Source organism: Harpegnathos saltator, unplaced genomic scaffold (genome assembly GCF_003227715.2).
Source record: "Harpegnathos saltator strain DR-91 unplaced genomic scaffold, Hsal_v8.6 scaffold235, whole genome shotgun sequence".
Classification (NCBI taxonomy): domain Eukaryota; kingdom Metazoa; phylum Arthropoda; class Insecta; order Hymenoptera; family Formicidae; genus Harpegnathos; species Harpegnathos saltator.
Genome location: NW_020230023.1, coordinates 881015 through 905620, shown reverse-complemented (window position 1 = coordinate 905620; position 24606 = coordinate 881015). Strand labels below are relative to the sequence as shown.

Here is a 24606-nt window from a genome sequence, read left to right as displayed (position 1 = left end):
CGATCGCCGCGATCATGCACGCAAGTGCGGTTCACCGAAGCTCACAGTTTCTCCGAATCTCTCAGAAACGTCCTTCCGGGTGCTCTTCACTCTCTCATCTCCTTCCCTTTCTCGGAAACAACGTCTGCTGCAGCGAGATCCGGTTGCAGCTTATGCAACCGAGAGAGCTTTCTACGCGATCGGCCACGCGCACGCGGCTACCAACCGGTCCTCGCTCTCAGGAAGCGGGAGATCGGTCTCGAACTTTTGCTCTCCTTGCTTTCGATGCTTCGCGAAAGTATTTGCAGCGCCGGCGCGATGACATTGAGCGAACGCTTTCTTTCTTTCTTTCGCGCCTCTCTCCCTTTCTACCTCGCTCACTCTCTCCTTCTCTCTTTCTTTTCTTTTCCGTTGAAGCCGTCGATGTTGTCGTTAACAAATGATTATCGTTAAGTCGACGTGATAACCATATGTTCGACCACACACCTCGGAACGTTTCATCCGAATTTGACCGAAGATCGCCGACGACAATTGCGCGACCGCTCCTTCTCCGTAAATCCTCATATCACGTTCCCCTCATGCGTGTCTATGTGACATTCTTTTCCGTATAATTCTATACGATTGACGAGATTACGTGCCGTCGATGAATCGCTCGAGATGTTCTCTGGATCTCCGAAGGGGAATATAGATTTCCTCGCCGACGTGCGATATATATTTCTCGGGTGTCACGGAAAATGTCATTAAACTGATGTAAGAGCTCGCGAAGTAAGCGGGGAGCAGAATTTTGAATAACCGCAGATGATCAAGGAGTATCACGGATACTATAAATTAAGGAGAATCTGCGATATCTCGAAGATAAGTAGCGCTCCGGGGAATCGGCTATACTTCATGCGCGAATTTATCGCACATTTCGCGCGTAAGATCGATAATCTCTGAGCGGCGGCGGCAGCGTTTACGCTCACTCGAGATTAGATATCGAGATCCCAAGTATCGAAGAAGGAAAAGAAGAAGAAGAAGAAGAAGAAGAAGAAGAAGAAGAAGAAGGAGAGGAAGAATTTATGGCACGTGTAAACAAAAAAATTTTGAGAAGCACGTGATAAAAGACTGGCGCGCGTTAGCCACGTGTTACGCGTTTCGTTTTGCAATCTGGGTGATCCTCAGCGTTTCAGAGGGGATAATTAAGAGAGCACGTTGTTGTAATTATCTGTAGTACTCCGGCGTATGTCGGGGAACTCGCGGGAGAGAACGTTAAGCAACTCGGTCACATGTTTGGTCGGAGTGTTACGTGGTAACAATGCGGAACGCACGTGTAGTACGCCGAGTCTTTACATACGGAAGTGAAAGTCCGTGTGTGTTGAGGGAAAAGCTTTTCTCGCTGTTTCACAAGCGCGCCTCCACGGGATTTTCTTTTGACCGACGTCCGGCTGGACAAAACTGTCTGAACAGTGGTCGGTAGAGCGAATTCCTAGCGCATGTGACGTTTTCTTCGTCGGTAAAACACGTGCGAGCTCTGCGAGATCTTACGAGGAGGCGCTGCAAATGTTTCCGCTGGAGAGGCGGAAAATTTATAAATTATTATTAAAAATTGTAATATATATATAATTTACATTCGATTGATTTTGTAATCATCATATTTTTATCGAGGCGATATCTTCTCCGGAAGACTGTTCATGTACGATTCTGCACACACACACGCGCCGTTTCGCAATGTTCATCTCCTTGCGATAAATTATTTAAAAAAATTAACAAATTAACAAATTGTAATACTCACAACTAGCATGACCCAACGATGATTTTTTCACAATACATTTTTTTTATTAATTTGAGAGAATTTTTATTATCTACCCGTCCGCGGACATTAACCTTACGTAACAGTATGCTCTAATAATAATCTAATCGAGTTGGAAAAAAATATTCTATATTTAGTATATGAAGCGGAGTCTTCTACAGTTTATACGAGGACGGTTCACAAGTCAGGATGGCCGAGCGGTCTAAGGCGCTGCGTTCAGGTCGCAGTCCACTTCTGTGGGCGTGGGTTCGAATCCCACTTCTGACAAGTATCTTTTTTGTTTTTTTTTTTTTTATTAAAACAGTTATTCGATTTTTTTTATTCGATATTATTTTATATTTTTGCGCATTTTATATTCATATGCAATTTTATCCGCAAACTTTATGTATGTCGATCGTTGACGAAGACGAAAGCTATTTATATTCCATGAAACGCGCGAATCTTTAGTGGTATGTCCACAAAACAAATAAACCAAGCCAGCGCTGCAATTGTTTACCGAGTATGCAGACGTCGCGAAGTATACAAATGTGCATTAGGGTGTACCACTTGTCTCGACGGGTTTATCTTGGCATGCACGACGACTTCGTCGAGCACCCGACGTCGTCGAGCGGAACGCCGTTCGTGGCTGTGAGCAGTGGATACCGTTGGTGTCGCCTGTCCACAGACGGATTCCATCCAGCTCCTCGACGATGGAGGAGATACATTATACGAGGTCTTTAAACGGCAATCGTCCAAGTAGGCAACCGGACAGTCGAATAGAGTGTAAACTAGCAGCATCGTTCAGCGCTCGTTCAAGTGATGCTGGTCGATGTGCAACCTGGACTTCATAAGATGTCCAGTTGAAAATCTAGTCTTATATTAAACTTGCAAATTTAATCACACTCGAAGGGTCAATGAAGAATTTTTTATTACGCTACGCAGGTTATTGTCCCTCGATGCTGTATAAACGGTTATCTCCTACCGTTTTCTCCATTTTCAGGTTATAAATTATTATTTAGTAATACTTATTATTATTAATAATATCGTTATTAATAATTATTTAATATTTAATTATCTTGTTATTTTACCCGCCTTGTATGTCATTTTTTATCTCGTTAATCAATGTATCATGTATATCATATTAATTATACATTAATCGCGTAACTAATTTAACTGCGGACATAGTATATATACACGTCATAAACAAATATTAAATAATTTAATAAATATTAATAAATAATAATGAGCAAATGCGCGCACACGGAAATGAAGCGACAAATATTTACATTTCTACTATATTTATTATTATTCAACGTCCCATTTTCAACGTCACATTTCACTCGACATTCTAATAAAAACAGGTGTTGAAAATTTTTTTTATTTTGTTTTTGCAGATTTAGAAAGAGAAAAAAAGATGAAGTGCAGCTCCTAGTTGCGGCCTGATTGGCGAGACACTCAATGATCCCACGCCAAGGTACAAATCGATCGAAAGTGCAGCGTTAATCAACGATCGCACATTAATCGATAATCGATCGTCGAGCGGCACGGGCGAAACTTTTGGTGCGTACCTATTTTCGATTTCTAGTGATGAGCTCACTGCGAATCAGACAACACCGACAACCGAATCGAAATTTAGAATTTTCTGCAAGATCGACGTATCGATAAGTAATTATTATTATTCGAAAAGTAATTACATGAATCTCCTTGAACTTTGCTCATATTTCGTATCGTGAGCGATATGAATCAATTTGCGATTTGGGTAAGCTCTTACGAATGTTAAATAATTCTGATTATCCGTATCTTACAAATGCTTCGGCGAAATATTTATACGCAAAAAACGCGGCGATCAAACGTTCGTAGCATCAAAGTGACACAACAATCTGTTTACAATTTTCCCAAACTTCTCCATTGACCCTTCGAGTTTGACGGAACTTGCAGGTTAGGTTAGGTTAACGTAGCAATCGACACCGAAGTCGTTTTACTGTCGAAGTAAAACTTCAACTCGGGACTCGCCTACTTTCATTCACGCATGATATCCTTCGAATTTGACGGAACTTGCAGGTTAGGTTAGGTTAACATAAGCAATCGACACCGAAGTCGTTTCACTGTCGAAGCAAAACTTCAACTCGAGACTCGCCTACTTTCATTCACGCATGATATCCTTCGAATTTGACGGAACTTGCAGGTTAGGTTAGGTTAACATAAGCAATCGACACCGAAGTCGTTTCACTGTCGAAGCAAAACTTCAACTCGAGACTCGCCTACTTTCATTCACGCATGATATCCTTCGAATTTGACGGAACTTGCAGGTTAAGTTAGGTTAACATAAGCAATCGACACCGAAGTCGTTTCACTGTCGAAGCAAAACTTCAACTCGAGACTCGCCTACTTTTATTCACGCATGACAAAGTCATGCGTCTCACGAATACCTCGGTCATTTAGGAAATTTACGCCGCGTTAGTGCGCCGCATGTTCTCCTTAATAGCCACGATTTACACGTACACGATGTTGTCCTCTTTACCTCTTCGTTGCGCGAATGAGGGCAGATGCGGGCAGAAAGATCGAGAAGGTAAAGAAATGTATGCATATCTTTTTTTATATTACACGTAACATATCCATGTTTCCTTCAACATCGCCGGAGCGCGCTTCTCTAATTGAATCTCGTCGATCCTCCGGATAGAGCGGAATACACGACGCGACGTACGTGACGGTGTTGGCTGACACGAAAAAGAGAAAAAAGTCCGGCGTACGCAACGTCTGCATCTCGGTATTGCATTTGACGCGCGTCGTGTTATTAACCGGCGATCGGTCGCTGCAATTAAAATTGACGTCCACGCTGATAGAGTAATTTTGCTTCTTGCCGCGCTCGGGAGAATGCGGTACGTCATTACCGTGTATTACACTTTGCGGTTTACTGCGATATACAACGATTTAATCACGCGCTTCCTAGGTCGCGCGGGCGGCCGGCCGCGCGTCTTGCCCGCGCTAAATTATCATCGTGGTAAATAGCTTCTTCCACACGTATCACTGCTTCCCCCCCTCCCCGCGCCCACCCTAGAACTCATCGCGGCCCCTATTTACGATTTTATTGATTTACCGCGGCCCGGCGCGGCTGCGGCCGCGGCGCACCGACCGCACTGCCTCGCCAACGCGCGCCAAGTCGGCACTAGGAGCCCTAGGTTGGCGGAAATTGTTAATTCTTAGTACCGACCAGCCGTGTATTAGTACTGATTACAGTAGTTCCAGTAATGACCGAGCTTAAACATAGGGAGCGCACCGACATGCGCGCGCTCGACGACGACGACGACGTCGATGGCGGCGACGTTGACGGTGGTGCGCGCAGCGCGTCCACGAGCGATATATTTAAATCGAGAAACGAAGACCCTTATTTTGTCATAACGGCATCCTGCGTGAGTCGCGATACGATTCCTGCGTCGGCAGAAAGATCGGAAAAAAGCTACCGGGCCGCCCCTGTAGCGTAGAGCATTTGTGCCGAAAGTAAGCCGCAGGCGTTGCGAATTGGGAAAACAGCAAAGAGAGAGAGAGAAAGAGAGAGAGAGAGAGAGAGAAAGAGAGAGGGAGGGAGGAGTGGTACAAGGAGAGAAAAATCCGCGAAGAAGAGCGGCGAGAAGTGGATGATGCGAGAAAATGGTGAGAGCGATGGGCGAGAAGGCCGCGTGAAAACGCCGGCGCGCGCGGCGGGGAATCGCGACGTTTCACGGTGGATTCACCCGTTGAGATTGAATCTCGTCTCGATTCCCGGTTCGTCTTACTCGGTTTGGTTTCTTGTCGGGCCCCTCGCCGCCCCTCGCTCGCTCGCTCGCTCGCTCGTCATAGCCGTGCCACATCCACTTATTTTGCACGTCGAAAGAGAACGCCCCGCCGCAGCTTCTCGCGCGGCCGACACCCCGCGGTAGGAAGATATTTTCAGTAAAAACGTCAAATAGCTTACCGGACGAGCCGCGCTGATGGAGTCGTGTCGAATCAGACTGACGGGAACGAAACGTCAGCGAGTGTCGGGAGAGACGACCGCGGCAGATCGATCTATTTATTTCGAGCGATTTATTCCGAGCTTTGTGTACACGTGGTCGCCATCGTGTTCCGCCGATTTTTCAGCCACGTTGACGATTCACTCACGAATTTGCTCGATTGAGTGAAAAGAATCCATTTGTCGATAGGCGCTTATCGGCAGTTTTGCTGAGATTCTCGTCGCAGTTCTGTGTGCGATACTTTTGAAGGAATTTTGTACATCCAAAAAAAAGTAATTTCAGAACAAGCGGAATCACATAAACTTTAGAGAATTTTATTCTTATAGCCTTTTTACGGCCTTAAGAGGATTCCTCTAAGATTCAGAGTAAAATGTTATAAACATATTATTCTTAAAGTTAAAAAGATTATATGTTATATATATATATATATATATATATATATGTATAATGCATTTTATTGATTTTAATATAAATTTCCTCTCATATACAGATTATTTAATATTTTTTTACGAGGATTATTATTTATTCTTACTGTATTTTATTCTTACTGTACTTTATTCTTACTGGTTATATTAGTTAATTTGAAAAATTATTATAATGTATGGCGAAAAATAATATACAATAATCGTATACCAAATTCTCCAAAAGTAACGGACCCTCCCTCTATCTCAGAATCTATGTGTTATAGGGAAAAATGACTCGAACAAAAGTTTTAGGATTCATAAAGTTCTGTTCTTTTTGTGACCTCAAATTTGACCTTGACCTCGACCTTGAAGGTCATTTGAAAGTTAACTTGCGATTTTTTAATGGGAACCCCTGTTTTTCATTTTTTTTACTAATTACTATTTTTTTTACTAATTAATTTGAACAAGTTTTGTCTGAAACATTTTTTCATTTACCTAATATTTTTTGAGCTATTTGAAGAAAATTTGATAATTTTTTCAATATTTAACTTACGATATCTCGGTAACTATTTGTCGGAAGAAAAAGTGGTACCAGACTTTTCTGCTCTATTTAATCTCAAGAATATATTGTTATAATAGCGCCCTGACTTTTCTTAACTTACCGACTTTTGGAAATTTCAAAATCATTAAATTTTATTTAAAATATAAAATATGTTTAAAAAACGCAAGTTGACTTTCAAATGACCTTGAAAGGTCGAGGTCGAGGTCAAATTTGAGATCACAAAAAAATAGAACTTTATGAACCCTAAAACTTTTGTTCGAGTTATTTTTCTCTATATTACATAGATTCTGAGATAGGGAGGGGTCCGTTACTTTTGGAAAACTTGATATATACGAGGGTAGTCCCAGAAGTACCTGACCTGACGTATAGATGGCGGTTGTTGTTTGAAAAGAATGACTATGGTAGAAAGTACCAACCTTATAAAGCTTAAGTTTGAAGTTTGACGACGCTACGTTGTTTAGTATTTGTTTGGCAGCCATCAATAGTGAACGCTCTCAGTGAATTTGTAAACATGGAAAAAATTGGTCATCGTTATGTGATACAGTACTTTCATTTAAAAGGCCCCAGTCTAACCAATATCAAAGCGGAGCTAGATTCTACTCTGAGGAAGTCTGCTCCTTCGTTTACAACAGTAAAATATTGGATGGCAGAGTTTAAACGAGCTGCCGTACGAGCTGCCAAGACGAACATCGCAGTGGTCGACCAAATGAGGTCGACCACGCCAGAAATGGTGAAGAAAATCCACAAAATGGTATTGGATGACCGTCGACTGAAAGTGCGCGAGTTAGCAGACATGGTAGGCATTTCCAAAAGTGCTGTGCATCGCATATTGACTGAAAATTTGGACATGAGAAAGCGCAAGATGGGTGCCGCGATTACTCACAATGGAACAAAACCAGCGCCGTTAGGATGTTTCAATCGAGTGTTTGGCGAAGTTTCACAGCAATAAAACCGAGTTTTTGCGTCGATTCATAACTATGGATGAAACATGGGTCCATCACTTCACACCTGAGACGAAGGAACAGTCAAAACAATGGATCAAGGTGTCTTAATGGCTATTTTGAGGAGCTCGACGATTCCCACTATAAACAGGGTATCGAAGCTATTGAACATCGCTGAGAAAAGTGTATTGAGCTATGAGGAGACTATGTAGAGAAATAAAGATATTTTTTCCCAAATTTTTTGTGTTTTCTTTATTAGGTCAGGTACTTCTGAGACTACTCTCGTATATAGATGTACTTTTACCTTCAGTTCTACCATAAGTAGGCACGAATGAAATAAGATTATCATAACAAATAAATTTCCAATCAGTTTTCTCGCGGACTTTATAGCTATAAAGATGTTCATCATAGCCAATTGTATGAAACATAACTAAAAGAAAGAAATATATTAATCAACTTCTTGCATATATTATAAACTGTATTTGACCAAATATGGGTAAATTATCTTCGTTATTACGCTCGTCACAGACACTCATACTTTTTTTTTTAAAAAACGTTCCGAATATTCTAATCCATGAGCATATAGTTATTTTTTCGTTCTTGTCTGGAGGTAAAACATGACTGGACAAAAGAAGCCGACATTCAAGTCAACATATTCCTCTTCTTATAAGAGGAAAGTTGATTGATATAAGAGGAAATCCTCTTGAAATAAGAGGAAAACAGTTAGAATAATATCTAATAAATCCTAGATGAATGATTCACTTTCATCGCTTTATCGAAAGAGGAATCCTTTTTCTGTAAAAGACTTCGCTTAGAATATGAGACTATGGGCAAAATTGCTTTACAAATAGAATACTTTTCTTTGGGTATATTTCTGCTAAATTAGTAAAATAAAATATAGCGCGCAATTTTATCGTCATTGCCGATCGAGTTGGCACATGCGTGTCCCTACAAAGTTCGAATTTTCAGAACCAAGACAAGACGCGTTTCGCACTTTGATCGCTCGACATCAATCACCCACGATTATACGAGAAGATCACGAGCTACCGCCGTCGCGATTATGACAGCAGGCTGCCTGAAACCCCCGTTGCGCTTATTGAGTTAATTTTCGCGAACATCACCGTAATCGCAGTAATAGTACCCGCATAAATTGCTCAACGCGCGCGGGTGCCCGCCGGAAAAAGGAAACAAATCTTTTCTGCGCACATGCGCGTTCCAGATTGCTCGAGCGTAGCGCGCGGCTCGTTTGATCAAGCTGACACAAAGTAATATCACGAGAACACAGATTCGCAACGAGCGCATCTGCTCAAGATTAGGTTTCGCCTCGTTATTGCTTTCCCGCCGCGAATTCGAGTCGTGAGCTCGAATTCGGCCGCGATCGATCGGAATCGATCGTCTCGGAAGTCTCGCGCGACAGTTCGCCTTTTTCTCCGCGGACACGCTCTGTTTGCTAAAACCGTCGCTGCCACGAATCCTCATTACGCTCATTTGCTCTCTCCCCCCCCTCTCTCTCTCTCTCTCTCTCTCTCTCTCTCTCTCTCTTCCCGAGACACATTCACGCACGTTACGTACGCGCTACCCGCGTTTCTCGCGCTTCTCATCTGGGATGCGATGCGCCATGCAAATGCAAAATCACACGATCACCCGAGCTATCCTTCCGCAGGACGCATCCTGCGCGGCGATCCACCGCGTCATACAATTCACGGCGTTCTCGCGTTCACGCGGCACCTCAACTTACAACTTCGCCGGACGGCTCGCGGCGCGGGCGCGCGCTCGCATTCACGGCCCCGTTTTCATCCTCGATTCACGCGCGGCCGCGAAGCTGTGCTCTCTCCTGTGTCAAGGTAACTGTACCGCAATATCGCAGCCGTTCCACATAACGACGCGCGCCGCGATCGGTACGCCCGATAGATGCCCCTCGGTGTTCCTTTTGTCCCGACCGCGCGACGGAGGCGCGCAGAAAACCGCGATTAGGCGATTGACTTTGCGGTCGCTCGCTCGCACCTGCGAGTGTTGAAAATATAAAAATATATATATATATATTAGGTAAATCGAAAAGTTCCGTCCATCTAGCGGCAAGTAGCCATAGCTAGAACTGTCGTAAACCTCTAATGTCTAGACGAAGCTTAATGGTTTGTTTGAACATCTGTCAATAACATTCAGTACATAAAGGTGTACGTTTGGATCAATAACATTGTTTTTTACTGCATCGAAAATGTCGAAATTTGAGCCAAATAAGCGTCATTTGCGCAAAGTGTTAATCTTTTGCTTCAATTGGAGGAAAACTGCAGCTGAAGCTCATCGAATACTTGTAGAAGTTTATGGTGATAATGCTCCTTCCGATAAAACATGCAGAGAATGGTTTCGATGTTTTAAAAGTGGTGATTTTGATGCAGAGGACAAAGAGCGTTCTGGACGTCCAAGAGTATTCGAAGACGAAGAATTGCAGGCATTGGTGGACGAAGATGTCAAACGCAAAAGCAACTTGCGGAAGCATTAAATTGTGCTCAATCTGTCATTTCCGATCGTTTGAAAACCTTAGGAAAAGTTTACTAGGAAAGTTTACTAGGAAGGAAAATGGATCCCATATGAACTGAAGCCCAGAGACATTGAAAGGTGAAAAACCACCTGCGAAATTCTGCTTGCTAGGCAACAAAGAAAAGGGTTTTTACATCGTATCATCACTGGGGATGAAAAATGGATTTATTTTGACAACCCCAAACGTCGAAAAACTATTTGCGATCCCGGCCAACCCTCAACATCGACGCCAAAGCGGAATATCTACGGAAAGAAGGCAATGCTCCGTATTTGATGGGATCAGAAGGGTGTGCTGTACCATCAGCTGTTGAAAAGTGGTCAAACAGTCACAGAGGATCTCTACAGAGAACAAATGATCCGTTTGAGTCGAGCATTGCACGAAAAACGTCTAGAATATGAACGAGACAGCATAAAGTGACTTTGCTTCATGACAACACTCGGCCTCACGTCACAAAATCTGTCGAGGAAACGTTAGAAGCATTTCGCTGGGAAGTGTTACCCCATGCGGCTTATTCACCAGACTGTGCCCCTTCCGACTACCACTTGTTTCGGTCGATGGCACACGCACTTGCTGACGAATGCTTCAATTCTTATGAAGACGTCGAAAAATGGGTCTCTGACTGATAACCTCCAAAGATGAGTCATTCTTTCGCCGCGGAATTCGCTTGCTGACCAAAAGATGGAAAAAAATCATCGCTAACGATGGACAATATTTGGATTGATGTATTTTTTCATTTTGTTTCTTAAATAAAGCCATACGTTTTGCAAAAAAACGTACGGAACTTTCCGACTGACCTAATATATATACAAAAAAGGACGGAGCGATCGCGGGCGGGGATGAGGGTTTCACGGGGCTCTTTGACGAGGACCGACGCTGGGGCCCTTATCGACGAGCTCTTTTCTGGACCCGGTCTAGTCTAGTTTGCAATGAGCGCGGTCTAACGGGTCGGAGGTACTCTCAGCGCGATAAAATGGCGTGCTTATCAGGAGGCACGTCCGCAGGCCGACGCGTGTGCGGCTGCTAATTATATCCCGGCTTATGTAATCGAGACCGCCGTGAACATGGCTCGGGTCGTCGATCGGTCCGACGCGGCCGCCGCGGCAATACGCGTCTGAGTGAACGCGAGAAGATAAGAAGGTTATTCAAACGATTCTCCGAGCCCGAGCGAGATGCGCCTTGTGATCGATTTGTTTCGGGGTGTAATTTCACGCGGTACCGTTTTAATAACACACGCGGACGATAATAGCATTAGTCGCGAGCGTGAGTAGGAAATTGTGGAAGAGAGCGAGAGAGAGAAAGGGGTGAGAGAGAGAGAGAGAGAGAGAGGCGTTGACGATTTATATCTCGTTACACGAGACGAATCGACGCGCCACAATATCGCGCGTTGTAAACGCGTCCCCAGGATTAATCGGAAATTCCAGATTACACCGCCTCGGCCGATTCGTCTCGGCGTTAGCGATTTTTCGCAGCCGCGCGAAAACCAGTCGGGAATTTCTGTCTCGATCGGCCGCGCTTCTTCCCAGCGTAATGTGCCTTGATGCGCGAAAGTGTCCCAACGGCTGTTGATAGTCCGATGATACACCATCATCCACAACGATAGTCCATGTCTATTCTTGAGCTGCGTTAGGAAATTGTTAATTCTCTACCCTTTTTTCATTGTTGAGGTCCGCTCGCGAAATTGTCAAGTATTTCCGGACTCGATCACGAAATTTTATTATTATTATTGTTATTATTTAAATTCTCGAGTCTCGGCTGTTGAGCTTGAAAGGAGCATACGCGACTGAGTCAGGGTCGCTCGGTATGATTACATTAGCTTCCGAGGTCTAAGTGATAACTAGCGATAGCCTCGGTGACCCGCGACTCGTCACTCAGGTGATGACCCCATTAGCCAGCCTGTTAGCCTGCATGCAATTTCAAACGAGAGGCGATTCTGTGATAGCTGCTCTGAAAGCGCTGTACGAAATTTCCTCTTAACCGTATTCCCGACCGAGAGAGCAGTTCCTCACACTTCCGGACAGCCATCATCTCGCCCAATGAGACTTTACTCCGCGAATAGCGCGCAATTAACGATAAAATACTTTAGATCGCGAATACACGCTTATCGGCGCGAAATATCATCGCGCGCGATGATTATGCAAATTGCACAAACAGTGAAATTAAGTTGGATTAAATTACTGTCGTGCACGACGACGCGATCAAAACAAGTGGGAAGCAAAGAGAGAGACAGAGAGAGAGAGAGAGAGAGAGAGACAGAGAAAAAGAACGAAGCTCGATCAGTTGCGTTATCATTTACGGCGTAATTCAGCAACGCTCTCGGCTCCTGCAAATGGCACAAGAAGGCGATTCATTTCCGCCACGAGGCATGACGTGAACATATACGCACATGCATCTTATGCAAAACTCAGCACTTCTTTCCGCCGTGCTGCTTCTTGCTGAGATGTTTCGCGAGCCGGCCTTTCGCCCGCGGGCCACTGTTGGCCTGGCGTCGACGAATTAGAACGATTCCGGTTGACTGGCGGTCGGTCTCGTTAACGAAACGATATCGGAAGCCCGACTTCAGTGTCCCGGTTAAACCGTTTACGGCGACTATAATAACGGTTACCATATGAGCGAGCGAGAGAATGAACGCGTGCGTGTACGACCGACGCCTAATTCATGAATGGTCATGAAGGTCGTGCCTAATCGCGTGCGCACGCGAGGAATCTATAACACGCTCGGCTGTGGCCAGCATATTCCGAATGATTAATGACCATTCGATGAAAACGACCGCGCGTCGGCGGAACATCACGTGCTTGCGCGTTATCGCGAGTAAACGACTTGTCGGATTAACGGTAACGTTCACGAGCATTGGGCAGTCCGCGCCGCGCGCGTGAATTGAAATAAAAAATTATTGCTCTTACAGCTGAATTGAAATGAAAGATTATCTGTCTAGATTCACCCATCACGATTAATTCTTTTATTTTACAAATATGGCGTACGATGTACGATTATCGTTCCTTTAGTATTATTATTATTTTTTTTTTTTTTACATGTTACCACTTGCCTTTTGTGTTATTACTTGTCTTTTACCTTGTCATTATTATTGGAATTTTAACGAGTTAAACACGAGCTCAGAGCTTTGCCCCGTGAAATTCTCCCCCGATTCCGGCCAGGGCGCGATCTCGTATCGGTCACCACGATGACACATTTCTCGCACTCAAAAAAAAAAAGTAATTTCGAAACAAGCAGAATCATTTAAATTTTTAAGGATTTTATTCTTATATATGGCCACAAGAGGCCTCCTCTAAGATTAAGAGGAAAATGTTGTAAACGCATTATATTCTTAAAGTTAGGGAGATTATATGTTACATGTATAATGCAAATCATTGATTTTAACATAAATTCCCTCTTATACACAGATTATTTAATCTTTTTTTAAGATAATTATTATTTATTCCTTCTGTACTTTATTCTCATTGGTTATACTAGTTAATTTGAAAAAAATTGTTATAATGTATAGCGAAAAGTAATATATATATATATATATATATAGATGTACTTCCGGCTCCAGTTCTATTCAATAAGTAGGTACGAATGGAATAAGATCATCATAACAAATAAATTTCCAATCAGTTTTGTTATGAACTTCGTAGCTACAAAGATGTTCATCGCATTCAATTGTATGAAACATAGTTAAAAGAAAGAATACGTTATTCAACTTCTTGCAATAAATTATAAATTGTATTTGACCAAATATATGGCTAAGTTATCTTCGTTATATGTTACAGCAACATACATACCTTGTTTAAAAAGCGATCCAAATATTCTGACCCTGAATATATGGTTATTTTTTCGTTTATGTCTGGAGGTAGAGCGTGACTGAACAAAAGAAGCCGACATTCAAATCAACATATTCCTCTTCATATAAGAGGAAAATTAATTGATGTAAGAGGAAATCCTCTTGAAGTAAGAGGAAAAGAGTTAGAATAATATCTAATAAATCTTAGGTGAATGTGGTTCATTTTAATCGCTTTATCGAAAGAGGAATCCTTTCTCTGTGAAAGGCTTCGCTTAGAATATGAGACTATGGGAAAAATCACTTTACAAATAGAATATTTTTCTTTGAGTGCGAGAGAAATTATCTTCGTTATACGTTACAGCAACATATATACCTTGTTTAAAAAGCGATCCAAATATTCTGACCCTGAATATATGGTTATTTTTTCGTTCATGTCTGGAGGTAGAGCGTGACTGAACAAAAGAAGCCGACATTCAAGTCAACATATTCCTCTTCATATAAGAGGAAAATTAATTGATGTAAGAGGAAATCCTCTTGAAGTAAGAGGAAAAGAGTTAGAATAATATCTAATGAATCTTGGGTGAATATGGTTCATTTTAATCGCTTTATCGAAAGAGGAATCCTTTCTCTGTGAGAGGCTTCGCTTAGAATATGAGACTATGGGAAAAATCACTTTACAAATAGAATACTTGTTTTTCAATGCGATACGTCCGCGGCCCTGCGCGAATATCATCGACGGCGAATTATGCGACGTGTGGACGTCGCGCGTCGACAGTCCGCCTCTTACGCAGCCAAGGCGAGCTCCTTCTTCCGGGCCTAATGAGAGCGACGTAATCGGCGATCGGGCAGATTTTTTGCACGCTCATCGAGGCGAGGCCCGCAACCGGTGTCGGTTAATTTCGCGCCCTGCCGTATGTATATGTCGCATTACGATGATCGCGGGCGATTACGACGAAGAGGAGCGAAGAGGGGTACGCGTCGCTGCCGTTATCCGCAAGACTCGCCTCTTTTATCCGCCTCTCTTGTTACACGAGCGGAATTATCTTGCGCGGTAAGGGGCTCCCCTTAATGGCGCACGTGGACGGCCTTAATGGCCGTGGCACGTCTCTGGCTATTCGAGACGCTTCGTATTCCCCGGCGCTCCTGATTGCCAATAAATCCCTCCGCGTAGGGGCACGTTTTAGGACGGGATTACACGTTTCGGCGGCGGATCTAAAATAATGAACGCTGGCTCTACGTAATCGCCGATTAAGGCGAATGGTGCATTGATTCACGATACCGATACTGACGCCGAAAATCCCCCCTCTTCGCCGTGCAGGCGAGTTTCATGTCTGACTTTAACGCGCGCGCATTAGTGTGTATCGGGAGACATTGGCGACGTGCGGCGTTCCGAATTAATTGAAATTCATGCGCGACCTCCGAATGCCGAGAGAGAGAGAGAGAGAGAGAGAGAGAGAGAGAGAGAGAGAGAGCGCGAGAAAGATTTCGTTTAAAAACTGGATTTTCTCAGGTATAGCGTGAATTCCGATTAGAATTCTCAAATTGTCGCAAAATTGGTTGTCCGCTTCCAATTGGAAATCCCATCTTTATCCCATTTACGGTAACAGTCCATTTCATCAGCCGATAGCGTCGGTGGATTTTTACACAGTCACCGATTTTTACGCAACTTTTGTGTTCGATGGAATAAAAATACACGAAAATAAGATCCTAATGTAAAATGGAGACCGAAAGAAAATATTGGGAAAAATGTGAGTTTTTTACCACTCGAGGCGGCAAGTATCTGAGACATTACGCTTCTAACTCGAGAGACTGAGCGTGGATTTCGGGAAACCGCGCCGAACGAGGACCCGAGAAATTTTCACGACGGGGCAGATTAATCGCCGTGCGCGCGAGATTAATCGGCGAACAAGACGAGGGCTCGCAGAGAGGGGTCCGAGGAAGCGTCTCGCGACGGAAACGGATTTATGACGTAAGCGCGCGCGCGCGTTCATTAGCATTACATCGAGCGCCCGCGCTCCGATTCTCCCGGCGTAGCGTAGTATCATGGTGCTCGCGATCCCCCCGGTCCGGGGCGATTAGTCAAGGGAGAGGAAGAGAGAAAGGGAGACTGAGAGTACTCGTACGGGGAGAGTACACGTTGCTCGCCGCATGCGGCTGCCGCCGCGCGGCGAAATGAATAGCGCGCGGCCGCACTTCCGCGGGTACCGCGCTCGCTCTGCGTACACGCATACGCACACGCACGACGCTCCTACACGCCGCGTTACACGCTCGTGAATATCCGCGGGTAGCCTGTCGGGGACGCGACACGACACGACAACACGGCGGAAAGAAACGGCAGCGCGCTGAAAAGGGCCGCGCGCACGCCGTATCCTATTCGTTGCCTCGGCTTTATGCCCGCGACGCTTGAATTAAATTATTACGCTCTCACGCGGCCTGAGCCGCGAAAGGGTTACAAAGGGGTTAACGGCTCGGACCCGCGGAAAGTTATGCGCGCGCGCGCGCGCACGCGCGAGACAGAGAGGAGGGGTGGGACGAGAGGAGGACGCAGAGAGAGCCCGGAGTAAGCGTCCGGCTAATGGACAGGTGCATAATTTCACGTGGATTCTTTATTTCCGGCGCGCGCACGGAGATCCGCGACTCCGCGCGCGGCACGCACACACGCGTACGCGTACACGCAGCGCCTTGCGGCCGCGCGCGGGAGATAGATCTTCGATCTCTCTGAAATTAAATTACCGCCGGCCCCGCGGCGCGCCGACTCGCAAACATATTCGATGGATACGCGCGTCTCGCTCGCGCCGCGCGTTCGCGCGTTCTCTCGTAGGGCACGTAGGGCTCGCTCGAGCGAGCGAAGGGATGACGTGCGCGCGACCACGGTAATTTGAAACGCGGTGAGATCCGCGTCCCCGCCGAGCGACGCCGATGAATTAGAGACGACGAGCGCGAAACTCGTGCGCGCGCGCGTTAAACACACGTACGATGTATCAGAAATTGCACGCCTCTTCTCCGTCGCCTTGTCTCCCTCCCTCCCACTCTCGCTCTCCCACGCGGCTTTTCTTCCCCGAGGTGTTAATTACGGGCGTGACTACCCCTCCGAGGCTTCGAAGTTGCCCGCGCGCGCGGGCTCTGATTTTTCCACGGCCACTGCCACGACCACATCGCTGCGCCGCGCTGCGCGATATGGGAGGATGGCATTTTCTCTCAAAGCAGCCATTATACGTGTTCGTAGATTATTAGCGAGCAGGGCCAGAGCATTATTAGCCGGCTATCTGGCCGAGCATCTATGCCGCACGAGCGTTTTCAGCGGGACCTGTCAATTACACAGATTTATGATCTCTCCTCCTCCTCCTCCCCCTCCCACTCGCCGCATCTCGTCTCACTCGCTCGTTCGCTCGCTCGCTCGCTCGCTCGCTCACTTCAATGCGCGGCTCGCACTCCACAGCGCTCCTCCGCTCATGCTCCTCGCTCCATCCTCGCGCGCGTTCAGCTTTCGCGTCCTCCTCGCACTGGCGCGCTCATTAATACGCGGCGAGAGTACCTCGGCGCGTATCCGCCTGAAAATAGCGAACAATTTTTGATCGATGGTCGTCTTTAATTGCGACCGACTTAATTACAAATAAATACCGGCGCGTCGATTTATCCCGCCGGCCGGCTCTCCGCGTTTCCCCCGCGCCTATCAATCTCCGGTTGCCGATTAACCCCCGGAGACCTCACTTGGTATCCCCGCGAGTCGTTCGTAGCGTCTCGGAACGACGCTCGTCGTTCTCCGGCCGATGGTCGTCCGCGTCGCTCGGATAACCGGCGATACGATCGCGAAAAAGTCCTCTCCGTTCTCGAGTCCTCCGCCGCAATTCTGGGTCGGAGGGGTCAATTTTCGCGCGGCACGACGCGCAGCGAATTTAATTAACGCGCGTTAACGAGCGTTCTCACGCGCGTACTTCGCCGACGACACGATCGACGCGCGCGTCTGGCGCACGAGAACGTGACGTTAGGCGACTCCTCTGGAATCGATACTCGGCCGGCTCGTAAGCCGCCGCGATCGCCGAGCTTAAAGAGAGGAGCGAGTATCCTTTTCCGCGGATCTCGCGGACCGCGGACGCATGAATACGGCGGCGCACAGTGGGTACAAAAAATAGAAATTTACTGCTCAAGAACCGCTAGGGACCACAATTTTATAGCAATCGGGATGCGTATTTTTTTTTTTTTAATTAAACGTTAATCAATGTAGAAAAAAACTGTCGAGCCCGATTTTTGAAAACATTCCTTCAAATTTTGCAGTATTAAAAAGAATTTATAAGAAATTATCAAGTTTTGCGAGCCTCTGTTACAAATGGAAAAACTTTCCATCTTTTCGCTGCGCAGTACAGTGTACTAAGGTTTTCAGCATCGCTGATTACGAAGCTGATATAAAAATCAGAATTTGGCAACAGTTAACAATTGCTAATCTCCTGTCAACAAGATCATTGTTTTAACACTGTATATACGTTGCAATAGAGTATACAAAGCCGCTCAATATAAATGTGAAGTCAAGTATGATAAAAATAACAAATTCAGCGGAAAAAAGTTGCAAAGTAAGTTGTTTATGACAGAATTGTTTAAACAATGTATTTAGAAAATGATTGTTTCGAAAACCTGATGCTTGATGATTTGAAAACATCAGATCAAAGCTACATATTTGATTCTCGTGAGAACAATTCTATCATAAACAAATTATTTTGCAACTTTTTTCCGCTGAATTTCTTATTCTTATCATACTTCATATCAGACTTCACATTTATGTTGAACGGCTTTGTATACTCTATTGCAACGTATATACTGTGTTAAAAGACTTGGTAAAAGAAATGGAAAGTTTTTCCATTTGTAACAGAGGCTCGCAAAACATAATTTCTTACAAATTCTTTTTAATACTGCAAAATTTAAAAGAACGTTTTCAAAAATTGGGTTTTTTTCTACATTGATTAATGTTTAATTAAAAAAAAAAACGCATCCCGATTGCTACAAAATTGTGGTCTCTAGCGATTTTTGAACAGTAAATTTCTATTTGTATCCACTGTGCGGCGGCGCACTCGCAAATTAAACCGCGATTCGCGCTTCCCAGATCTCGGCTGATCGGCCGGGGTCAGCGATCCCGCGGGATTAACCCGCGCGCACAGCGCAGGGCAAACGTCGTAGGCCGCGGGAATATCCACGTTCGTAACTGTACACCGTGATGCGGCGAGGATTTGCATAAGCGCGTAAGAGAGCGTCGTACCGCACTCGTGCGAGCGCGAGCGCGCGCACGTGGATTACGCTAATTAACGGAATCGCCGGATCGAGGCGATTAAACGCACCGGCGGCGGCGGTGCGCGCGACGTTGATACGATTCTTCTTTTCTTTCCCGTCGGAGCCGGTGGTCGGAGTCGTCCGCGCGAAGCTGTCCTTTTCTACTTACGCGGTGAACATGCTTCCGCGTTGGGATTTCACCGCTGGACTCGCCTGACGTATCATTACGCATTCGTTTGGGATTAGGCTCGGGAAAACGAAAGTATTGATTGATCGACCGATTGACTTGAGAAGAGGAGTAATTAGGGAATGAAAATAATTGCTGGGTATGTTGCCGGGAGAACGCTGCAAATTGTAAAAGCTACTTGAATTCTACAAATGTGGATGATAGATTGCGATTCGAAATTTATAGCTTTATTAAATTACACCGTGTGTGTGTGTGTGTGTGTGTGTAGAGAGGATTTATACGAATACATTTTATTATAATAAAAATGTTGTCATGCATGTATCGAACAAGTTTTAGTTTGAAGTTTTAGATAAAGTTTTTGGTGTAGCCGCGCCAAGATTTTTTACATTAAATATTTTTTATTTCATTGTTATAATAACTAATTTGTTATATATCTTGTTATGTATCTTGGAAAAAGAAAATAATTTGAGTCTGAGATTTCTAAAAATAACACAATACGTGTTGCGCGTGTATAGACACAACGAGAACTTGCAGAAAAGCTGGGAGTAAGCCAGAAAGCTATTTGTGATTTGTTTACGTCGTATGAGAAGATACAGAAAGAAGGGAAATGAATTCTATATGAGCCAACTATTGATAACAAAAATCGCCGATTGACCACCTGCGTTACCTTGCTTGTCAGACGACAGAGAAAAGATTTTTTGCAAAATCATCACTGGTGACGAAAAATGGATTATGTACGAAAATGCTAAACGCAAAAAATCATGGACCCTGATCAACCGACAAGGTCGATAGCAAAAACCAAACGTTTCGGAAAGAAAGTTCTACTCTATATATGATGGGATCAGAAGGGTGTGCTGTACTATGAGCTCTTGGACCAGAGTAAAACCATCAAAGCAGAGATTTAACAAGAACAATTGATACGTTGGAGCAATGCAATTGAAAGAAGAAAAGGCCATTTGCTGGACAAGGCAGCAAATGGTAAAGTCATCCTGCCGCACGATAATGCTAAACCGCATACAGCAGGAACCACAAAGAAAAGCATCTTGTACGTGGGCTGGCAAGTTTTCCCACACGCGGTGTGGGATTCTCCAGACTTGGCTCCGTCAGATTTTCACTTGTTTCGGTCGATGCAACATGCGCTGTCCGATACACATTTTTCGACACACAGTTGACGTACGAAATTTCATCGATGACTTTATAGTCTCAAAATCACATCAAATTTCTATCGTGATGGGATTCGGCAACAACGGAGAATATTCCACTGATTAATCTTGCGTTCTACTGATTTCTAAATAAAGATTGAAATAAAGATCGAAAATCAGAAAGAATCAACTACTACTACCTTGCATCGCGCAATGCATTGCGCAATATCGTAAACAAGAGTTTCCTCGACGAAGTTTCGTAAGGAAGAAGTGGTAAGGCCGCTAGGCATGCGATCGCGACGCGTCCGGGGGACGTCGTGGCAAGTTGCGAGAGGTTAAGGAAGTCGAAGACTTCTAAATAGCGACGGATAAAAGAGGCAAAACATCCGCGTGCGCGCATTTCCGCGATAAATTCCTCCTCCGTGAAGATGAATCACGCTCGTTTCGCGGACCGCGTCAATTTATACGCGCGACTAACGAGCCGCTTTTCGACGATCGATAATCGAGTGGCAGACACTGCGCTTGGACAACGACACCCTCGCACCGTGGTAGCGATCGGTCTAACGAGCAGACGGCCGCCGAGGGGCGAAAAGGGAGAAGAAAATGTGGTGGAGACGTGTAGCACGGGTGTTGTCGATTTTTATCGACCGATGACAAATCGATAATATTCACGCTATATCGCATTTAGACCGGTTCTCCGAGATCGAAAAGGAGAGAGAGAGAGAGAGAGAGAGAGAGAGAGAGAGAGAAAGAGAGAGGGAGAAGGAGGGAGAGAGAGTCCTTTCTCCGTGGTTCGTCCGTCGTTAATTAATCCCCCTGTCTCCACGGTCGACCCGACTCCGAATGACTCCGTGAAAAGCGTCATACTGCGCCTCCTACGACGGGCGCCTCGCGGGGGAATCTTTATGAATTCTCGACTGCAACGGGCGACTTTGCGGAAGAGAGGGAGAGAAAGTGAAAAGAGGAGGATAGAAAAGCGCATCGTTTACTCACCTAATGGTTTCCGCAAATTGAGGAATTCGACGATCATCCGTACTTCAACGCTTACGAACCGGTCGCTTGCCGGCGCGGTAGCGCTCGGTATCGGATCAATATCGCGGTGGAATGATGAAAGTTCGTTGAGTAACCGCGCTTGAGAGCTTGCGCGTACACGCGCGCGAGTGCGAATTTTATCCGCGTAATTGGACGACGAGCGGTGGAAAGGCGCGGTAAGTTGCTGACTTAATTCGCGAGCCGGGCTGAAAGATCGCCCATTCGGCGTCGCGATGCCGCCGTTGTCCCAGTATGCAGAGTTGCCCATCACGATAGGCGCTTAAGAGTAGGTGACCTCGAAGGATGTGTCGATTGGCGCGGAGTAACAGTACCGACGTCCTCGAAGGCGTCCGAAGGCGAGGCTAAAAGACGCTCGTCAACAGGTGTTGGAGGCTTCCATGTCGTCACTTAGACGCCGGTCGGCCGGCCGGCCGGCCGATCGTCCGTCCGACAATGTCTCTCCCCGAGAGAAAAAGAGAAAGAGGGAGAGGCAGAGAGATCGAGAGAGAGAAACGCGATTATCGGATGACATCGCATTATCTTCCCTCTTCCAATTAACCGGCGCGACAGCCAACTTCCTTCGAATATTCAGCCGGCTCGCGCGACCGGTTCGACGTCGCGAATTCTAGACTCCGCTACTTTATATCGCCGGACGCTCTCTAATCTAATATAATCTCGTCGGTGTCGAGATTTTACTCAACCGCGACGAAATCCCGCGGTACGTTTGTTATCGCTTCCGACTCAATCCCCCTTTGAGCGCGAGCCGCTTCGCACGGCGATCATGAATCTTCTCCTCTGGCGTGAACATTTGCAAATGCTATCCAGTTAGAAAATGTCCACTTTTCACGAGTTTACGCTGAGGAGGAAGCTTCACGATCGTGTCGTGAAGCCATCGGAGCTGGTTGACCACTGAGGACGGAATTCCTCAGGTTGTTGATTCAACCGATGAAAAAGGTAACTTCCTGATACATAGAAAAGGACAATCCAGGATGAAAGAAATTTCATCTGTTACTACATAATTTTCAAGTACATAAAGAAAATAGATTGCTGCATTGATAACAGTTGCTCATGCCGAGAGTACAAACCGAAGAAATGCGACCGCACCGGGAAAGAAGTCTCAGTTTGCGTAACTTGACGGGGTGATCAGACGAGAATTCAATCAGACGTGATCAATGATGTCTCTACGGAAAACCGCGACCGAAAAATTTCATCTGAACGTTTAACACGTTAAACTCCGTGTCGGTCATCGGTGACCGACAATACAAAATTAATCAAATAAATAATATCTTAATATTGAAAATTAAAAGTTTTAAGATTATGAAAAAAGAAATATGTATCTACATATTACTTTTATTAACATTAATATACATATATAGGGTGTCCGAGATCTTTTGCAAACGAAAAATTGTGAAAATAAATCAGATCAAACTGAGAAGAAAAGTCAAGTACTATTTTGCAAAAATCGAAATAGTTATTAAGTTATTAAATTATAGACGGCAGAATAACCGTCATATAATTGTAGATTAGGTCATTCTGAACAAAAAAGTCCTGTACCATTTTGCAAATAAATATGCAAATTTTCAAGTTATCAATTAAAAACACCTCGAGATGTGATCATTTTCATTTTTATTAATAACTTGATAACTATTATGATTTCTGCAAAATGGTACTTTTCTTCTCGGTGATACTTCTTTTTGATCTGATTAGTCTTCACAGGTTTTCGTTTCTAAAAGATCCCGGACACCTTGTATACGCGTAAACGGAAAGATCAATAAAAAGTGCTCGATTCTCAGCGTGTGAAAACTCGCATAAAACTTGGTCGAGAAAACAACCTCGACTGATTAGAAATATGATCTCTTTTTAACCCTTTAAGGCACGTATTTTTCAGAAAATCCGAATCACATAAAAATTTATATACGGGGGTTTCTGGGGTCGCTGATGACGAATCCGTTATCAGATTTTCGAAATTCAAGATGGCGGACGCAAAAATGAAAAATCGGGATAATTTTGGTGGCAATGGGTATTGTAGGGTTTTTGGAGTCGCTGATTACGAATCCGTTATCAGATTTTCAACATTCAAGATGGCGGATTCAAATATGAAAAATCGCGATAATTTCGGTGACAATGAGTTTTGGACCTCGGATTCGTAATCAGCGACCTTGAAAGCTAACCAAAGTACAATTTCAGCTAATCATATAAAAATTTTATGATCCGCCATCTTGGAAAATAAATTTTAAAATTTGAACCTCAGATTCGTAATCAACGAGCTCGAAAACTAACCAGAGTACAATTTTAGCTAATTTAATAAAAATTCTATGGTCCGCCATCTCGAATCCGCCATCTTGGAAAACTAATTTTGGAATTTGGACCTCAGATTCGTAATCAGCGATCCAAAAAAACCCCCAAATCTTGATTTTGAGCAAAAAATTTACTCAGTTCGTGGAAAATAATTTTTTTCTGTAAAAATGTAAATTTTTCACGCTTTGTTTATTTATAATAAATGGGAAACTTATGCAAAACACTTTTCAACCTTTCATGTATGTTCCCATATCATGAAGCTAAAAAACGCAAAAAACCTGACCTGACAAGATCCCTCAAATATGAAATGTTTCATGAAAATGTGAGAATAAAAAGTGGTAAGTATACTTACCACTATACCTCAAAGGGTTAATCGGCACAACCGAGTCTTCCATCCGGTCTCTATTCTTTCCGGCAACGGAAGATTCAGTCACACTAACGGGATAGTTTTTTTCCGCGTAATCGACAGCGATGACAGTTGTCGGAAGCATATATGCGTCCACTCAGCGCTCATAGGGTCAGACCTGTCATCTGCCGAAGACGAAGAGTCCCGCCGGTTCTCGTGTCCTTTTTCACGGCCGTTCCGGTCACGATCGTTTCCGCGGCTGCTCGATCTTTCGATCGTGCCCGAACGATGCGTCGAGGGTCGGGCGTAAGAAGAGCGCAGGCGGCTCTCCTTGTGAGCGAGAGAGCGCCGAGCTTTGTGTTATACGCTCATAGTTATAGTT

General features: G+C 44.7%; 1 protein-coding gene and 1 non-coding gene across 2 annotated transcripts in view; both read left to right on the top strand.

Annotated features, from left to right (window-relative positions):
* The first annotated feature begins 1951 nt into the window (after window positions 1–1951).
* TRNAL-CAG (transfer RNA leucine (anticodon CAG)) lies at window positions 1952–2035 on the top strand. Its single transcript has one exon. It is a non-coding gene; the product is annotated as a tRNA-Leu (tRNA).
* Window positions 2036–3054: 1019 nt separating this feature from the next.
* Window positions 3055–24606, top strand: part of tyn (trynity) — a 166258-nt gene continuing 144706 nt past the window's right edge. The window contains exon 1 of the mRNA XM_025298701.1: window positions 3055–3307. The gene's annotated coding sequence lies outside the window, so the exon portion shown is untranslated. The remainder of the gene's footprint in view (window positions 3308–24606) is intronic.